Source organism: Coptis chinensis, chromosome 2, assembly GCF_015680905.1.
Source record: "Coptis chinensis isolate HL-2020 chromosome 2, ASM1568090v1, whole genome shotgun sequence".
In the NCBI taxonomy this organism is placed as follows: Eukaryota; Viridiplantae; Streptophyta; class Magnoliopsida; order Ranunculales; family Ranunculaceae; genus Coptis; species Coptis chinensis.
In genome coordinates, this window is record NC_141457.1 from 66,366,877 (window position 1) to 66,373,558 (window position 6,682).

A 6,682-nucleotide genomic window follows, 5' to 3' on the forward strand; every position below is an offset into this window, starting at 1 on the left:
AGAAGTGTAATGACAACTTCTTTAATTAAGACAAGTTAATTAAGATAGAAAAGAAGAAAATGCATAGAATGTGGAGATTCTTTCACTAAACGTGGAATTTTCAATTTGTTTTTATTCTTCCAATGAAACAATTTGATTAAATGAGCACACTCCTACAAAAACTGAAATTACTATGCGCTTGTAGTCATTGGATTCATATTAATACATCAAGATGTCATTTGTACGGTGGACTATTGGATTGTATACACTCCACATTAATTCACTCCGAAATTTAGTGCGTGGATAGAAAACCCATTTGTAAACAAATTGACTATCATATCCTTTTTTGGTATTTTTTTTTTTTTATAAAATTAGGTAATAATAAACAAATATGTGGATAAATTAGGAAATATGAGGCCTTTCAAATTTGAGGCCTTAGGCGGAAATATGAGGCCTTTCAAATTTGAGGCCTTAGGCGGCCGCCTAACTCGCCTAAGGGTTGAGCCGGCACTGAGCAGAAGTAAACCAAAGCGAAAGGCCCATTGAGGGCTTAACGAGTGCGGGTTGAGAGCTAAGGAGTGCCGCATTGGGCCGGGCTGAAGCTTCAAAGTTTAGATCTTATCTGCCTTTCAAGGGCTAGCAGTGTTCTAAAAATCGGCTTAAGCGGCTTTCCAAATAGTGCTTAGGCGACTCTCGCCTAACGCTATAAAGGCAGACAAATCTGTGGAACGATTAGGCGGGCCAGGTAGGCAGTCTAAGTGGTTATGGGCGGGCTAATCGGTCAAGTCAGGCCCATTTATGTTTTTTGAAAAAAAAAAAGAAATAAAAGCCCAGGAAGGCAAGAAGGCGTGAAATATAAAGACTTACGCAATTAAGCCCAATAAAGCTTTGAGTTAATAAGGTCAAATAAGGTTTATAAGATTCAACATGACAACTTTTTCTCTAATCTTTAGGGTCTGCTTGATAACATTGTTTTTCCCGCTGGCAAATGTTATTTTCTCACTTTAAAAGGGTATTTGTCACTGCTTGAATGCAATTTAGGACCTGGCAAAAAATCACCTTAGAGTTTTGGCTTGGCCAGTCACATCGCGGGAAGCAATTCCCACAGACTTCATCTATATCACTTGAAGCACTTCCCAGCAATTCACCGTACCTATTAACTGCATAAAAATGTTTCACTGTCAAAGTCGTTGGTCTAGTGATCTAGTCTTCATTAAACATCACCAAGTCGTCTAGGAGGTTATAAAGTAGCACCACCAGGTCGTTTGGTAAAAAAAAAGTCTGTTCGACATAACCAAGTCGTCTGGGAGAATCTAAAGCGGCACTACCAGGTTGTTTGGTCAATAAAAATGGCCGAAAAATAGAAACTAGTTTAAAAAGAAGAGAAAAGACACAAGCACTGTTTAAGAAGAAAGAACTATTATATCCCACAAACAGAGAGTGATCCCCAGGCTTTGAATATCCACCCACTTATTAGGTGTCTCAAAATCTAACTTAAGAACCTTGAATCCACCCGTGTTATAAGGGCATCATTTATCCTTTTTACTGCCACTACCCTACTAGTACGATCTCTTTCAAGAACTAATTTTCTAAGAACCGGTGACAACTAACAAGTCTCCCAAGATTCAAGTATATATATAGTATAATAAGAACTAAACTCTAGACAAGAGGATGCCGACCTATGATTTCTTCAGCATACGGATGAGTTCCTTCTTCTTCTGCCTCCAAATATTTAATAACAACAACATAACCATTATTATGTACTGCGTCAAAAACACCCTTGTTTGCACGTGCTTGGTGCGAACTGATGGCATTGTTGGGGATTGGTGGCCAAAGGAGATCGAGTAGGAGACAGAGAAAAAGGGAAATGGGTTATAACCAGTTTCCTGATTTTTTATGGTCATGTATTGCACACTCATCAAATTTGGATTGGGCAACCCCCAAGAAAAAAAGAAATATTATAAGTTTGCCATCAAAGCCCAGGCCCAACAACTAATCCAACTGGTCTCGCCATAACGAAACTCTCGGGTCGTTTGAGTATACACTCAAACGGTCTCGTCATGTCGTTTGAGTATATACTCGAATGGTCTTCGCATGTCATTTGAGACAAAACTCTTGATTTTTAGCTAGACAATATGACGGAGTCGTTTGGGCAGTCTCTAGGACAACATGGCGGGGTCATTTGGAGACTCTCTTGGGCGACATAGCTGAGTCGTTTGGACTTAAAAAATTTAGTTTGTTTGTCACGATGTTTATTTTAAAAATCAGCTTCTACTTAATCAACCCAAACTCGAACTCAAACTCGAAACGACTTCATCAAGCTTGGGCAAACTCGAACTCAAGTTTAATCAACCCAATCTTCCACCCAAACTCTAAAAAAATATCAAGTTTGAAATCATCAAGTTTAATCAACCCAATCTTCCACCCGAATCAAGTTCAAGTTTAATCAACCCAATCTTCCACCCAATCAAATTTTATCAACTTAATCAAGTTTAATCAACCCAACCAAGTTTTAGTATATACTCAAATGGGACACGACTCGAATTGGGTGAAATTGCCAACTTCAATTCCCATTGTTGATTCACAACTCAACACTCGAAGTATGAACACGACAGAAAACTCGAAGTTTTTTTTTTTGTTTGGGGTTTAGTCTCGCGAGAGAGATGATACCGGTTAAAAAGATATGAAAAAAATTGTAGTCGGTATGCGTTGAGGTGGGGGTTGGGGGGGGGGGGGGGTGTATTGGGATATTGTTGTTGGACTTAGTTGTCGGCCGGGCTTGGATCGGAGGCTGCCCAATGCAATTTGATGAGTGCCCGATTAAATCACCTTTTTTTTTTTATCTAGTTAAGTTTTTTTTTTTGTAGGGGGTGTATTAAAATGTATGTTGTGCATGTTGTGCGTATTTGTTGAGAGAGAGACTTATTTTAAGTTAATATAAGTACGTACGTAAAACTTCAACTAGAAAATGAATTCAAACCTAATTTTTTATGGATATTATCTACTCACCATAAACATCATCTTTACAAAATTTAAACTCATTTGGAAATCTCTAACTTAGGCAAAAGATGATTGCAAAAAATACTATTGTCTAGACCGTTAGATTTATTTTTAAAGATAACAACAATTTTGATCTAGATTAGAGGTTTCTAAATGAGCTGACATTTTGTAGAAATGGGCATACTTATAGTGAGTAGATAATATTCACAAAAAAATTGGGTTTGAATTCATTTTCTAGGTTAAGTTTTACTTACTTACTTATTTTAAGTTAAAATAAATATATATTTCTAAGATATATATATATATATATATATATATATATATATATATATATATATATATATACACATGTTGGCTCTTAAGCCGGACTCTGAACTACGGATTTTGAACGGACTCACACTCAAAAAAGAAATCTCCGTGAGGAAAGAAACTGAAAAAACCCGCCCGCAAAAAAAAAAAAAGAAAGAATATAGTGAAAAAAATGGAAATAAACCCCCAATATTCTATCTTTTTTCTCACCACTCTCTCTCTCTCTTCTGGTTCTTTCTTTCCGTTTTCTCTCGTCTCTCCTGTCTTGCTCTATATTAACAAAACCAGAAAGAAAGCTTTGCCCTTTATAACATGTCTCTCTCGTGATTGTTTATTTTTACCAAACGAAATTGACAGGGAATACGAAATAATGGTGTTTGATGTTGATAGGTGGATATTAGACTGTGAAAATTCGAAAGAATTGAGCGTGTTTTGAGGATTTACAGATGGTGGTGGTCTCTTAGAGGCGTTTGGGGCGTCGTTCCTATAAAAAAAATTCGATTGGTTTACCTCAAAGTAGTTGAGCTAGTTCACTAATGGCAATTTGTTGCTTATGATTTATCGGATGACTTCGATTTGTTAGTTTCGTTGGGTTTGGTTTGCCTGAACTTGGAATTATTGAGACTGAAAATAATATAGTTGGCTTGAAGAATTAGCGCCAACGCTCAAGCAAAAGAGCTAAGTGCAAAGAATCAATCAAGACCTTTAATACATTATTCAATGAAGCCTCACTCAATTATTTACCAAGCACAAAACTCCACGCAGTGAACCAAGCAGAAAACTTCAAGTAGGCAGCGAACCAATTGCAATATCAAAAAAGAAAAAGAGATTCCTCTACAACTACAACTATTTAGTAACGGAACGGTCGCACACAATAGTAACAAAATAAAAAAGAAAACGCCGGTGGTGGTGGTTGGAGAAAACAAGAGTATACAGCGGAGTTGCGGCACGGCAAACAACCATGATGATTGAATTTGAAAATTTGAAAAGAAGAACAGTGGCAGCGATTGAATAAAAGAATGCAGTGGCTAGTTTACCAAAACTTATACTTTGCTCCATAAAATACCATCAGATCTTGTTGCTTTTCACTAATCTAAAATCAACACTAACTGATGTTGGAGCTGACATAATAATAAAAAGATTCACATACTAATGCTTTAAAGTTTATTTAGTTGATCATTTTTTAGTTTCGAGAAGATATTGAGGCATTTGCGCAAAGTTTAATATATTCATATGACACTACCACCTTTTGTATCTCTAAATGGTATCGAGTGCAATTTAAGTTTTGTTTCTTTTCTTTTTATTTTGAATATAGAGTTGTTAGTATGGAGAGGAAAGACGAGAGGAAAGAGAACCAGATAGAGAAAGACATAATAGAGAATATTAAGGACTAAGGAGAGAGAGAAAATAAGAGGTTAGGTATTTCCTTTTATTTCCCTATTTTTATTGCGTGGGTTTCTAAGTTTTTTTCACATGTGAGATTCATTTTTTTTTGTCAAGTCCGTTTAAGGACGTCCTTCAGAGAGCCGGGCTGTATAACCTTAAATAAGGATCTTAAATAAGTACCAAATCTAAAACACCCACAACTTCACCTACAAAATGATTTATAACCTAATCTTTTGTGCATATGATTTACTAACCATAAAGAACATCTCTACAAAAATTCAACTCGTTTGACAATTTTTAACATTGACAAAAGATAATTGCAAAAATTAGACATTTCTGGACCTTTATATATATTTTCAAAAGTGGAAAACAATTTTATCTAAGTTAGAGTATATCAAACGAGTTGAATTTTTGTAGAGATGTTTTTTATGGTTAGTAGATCATATGCACAAAAGATTAGGTTTTAAATCATTTTGTAGGTGAAGTTGTGGGTGTTTTAGATTTGGTACTTATTTAAGGTCCTTTTAGGAGCTGGGCTGTATACAGAAATGCTCTAGTGCGGACTTCCCGTACAAAAAATAATTCGGACCAAAATAAACCAATTTGAATTCTAGTGAATTTATTCCCTCTCTCTCTCATCTCTCCACTTTTTTCTCCTATTAGAACCCACACTCTCTTTCTCTCTCTCTCCACTTTTCCTCTCTCTTCTCTCTACGCCCTCTCTCTTCTCTCCAATTTTTTGCTGCTGACTCTCTCTTCGTGATTCAGAGACAATATAGTTTAGAACAATCCCGACCATAAAAAAAAAAACTCTTTTTCTTACTCCCCCAGATTAATATAGTTTAGAACAATCCCGACCATAAAAAAAAAAACTCTTTTTCTTACTCCCCCAGATTAATATAGTTTAGAACAATCCCGACCATAAAAAAAAAACTCTTTTTCTTACTCCCCAGATTGGTTTCACCAATTTCTACCGCAAACGAGAATATATATACCATTTCACGTTCATACGAAATTTAAACATATATATTTGCTATTGATTGAACTATTTGAATCATGCCTTTGATTCCTGCTACTAATTACAAATGAATAGTTTAATTGATAAATCTAAGATATCAAAAAACGAAGTAATAAATAGTTTATTGCATTAAGTTTTTCTTATTTGTTAATTAGTGCAGGCAATATATATTTCGTTCCTCAGAAGTTTTTTTGTTTTTTTTTTGTGATGCATGCATGTGTGGCAGTGAGTCTGTGGATCACATCATAATATGTTGTCATTTACATGGAAAATGTGGTGCTCTTTCCTCCCCTCCAATCTGTCGTAGTGTCTTAAAGTGTGTGTACTCCCCCAAATGAGTGTGCGCGGAGCTTGCTCTCTTTCTCAATCCCTAAGGTGTGTGTCTAGAATCTAGAGAGGGATAAGTGCCGGTTTGATGGTTTGGGATGGGTTTAATCAAATCTTTTGTTGTTTGTTTTCATCAAACTTTTTAGGAAGAGTTGAGGGTATGCTCTTGTTGTGAGATTGAGTCGTGTGTATCTTTCACAAGTGGTAAGTTTAAGCTTTTACTCTTTAAAAAATAAATAAGGCGGTCAACTAAATGAAGGCATCATTGTCCATGCTGTAACATTCAATTGTTTATTTAGTCTTTGTTTTTTGATTTTGCAATAACTTATGCACATGCAACATAGCAAATTTAATTTACTAGTTCTGACTTCTTAATCTATAGAGTGCCTCTCATTTCCATATATATCTTGTTTCCAAAGTTCAAAAGCAGACATCATTATCGAAGCTTAAGATAGATACCATTATCATTTAGCCCTTATTATTTCTCACTTATTAAACCTAAATACTTGTTCATGTCATCAGTTTTCAGCTGGATGAGTCATTCGCGTGCCACGGTTTGATATGGCAATGGCCAAAGCTGAGGCCAACGAGAAACCTGTCCTAGGCTCCTAGCTGAGGAAGATGTGCATATTGTGACAATGTAAGTTCAATTTTATGTATTTC

The 6,682-nt window shown here is 35.7% G+C and overlaps 1 long non-coding RNA gene across 1 annotated transcript; it reads right to left on the reverse strand.

Annotated features, from left to right (window-relative positions):
• Positions 1–850: 850 nt before the first annotated feature.
• LOC147517258 (uncharacterized) lies at positions 851–1,884 on the reverse strand. The gene is made up of 2 exons (XR_015213825.1): positions 1,659–1,884; positions 851–1,139 (listed from the first exon to the last, which is right to left on the reverse strand). It is a non-coding gene; the product is annotated as an uncharacterized LOC147517258 (long non-coding RNA).
• Between the last annotated feature and the right edge of the window lie 4,798 nt (positions 1,885–6,682).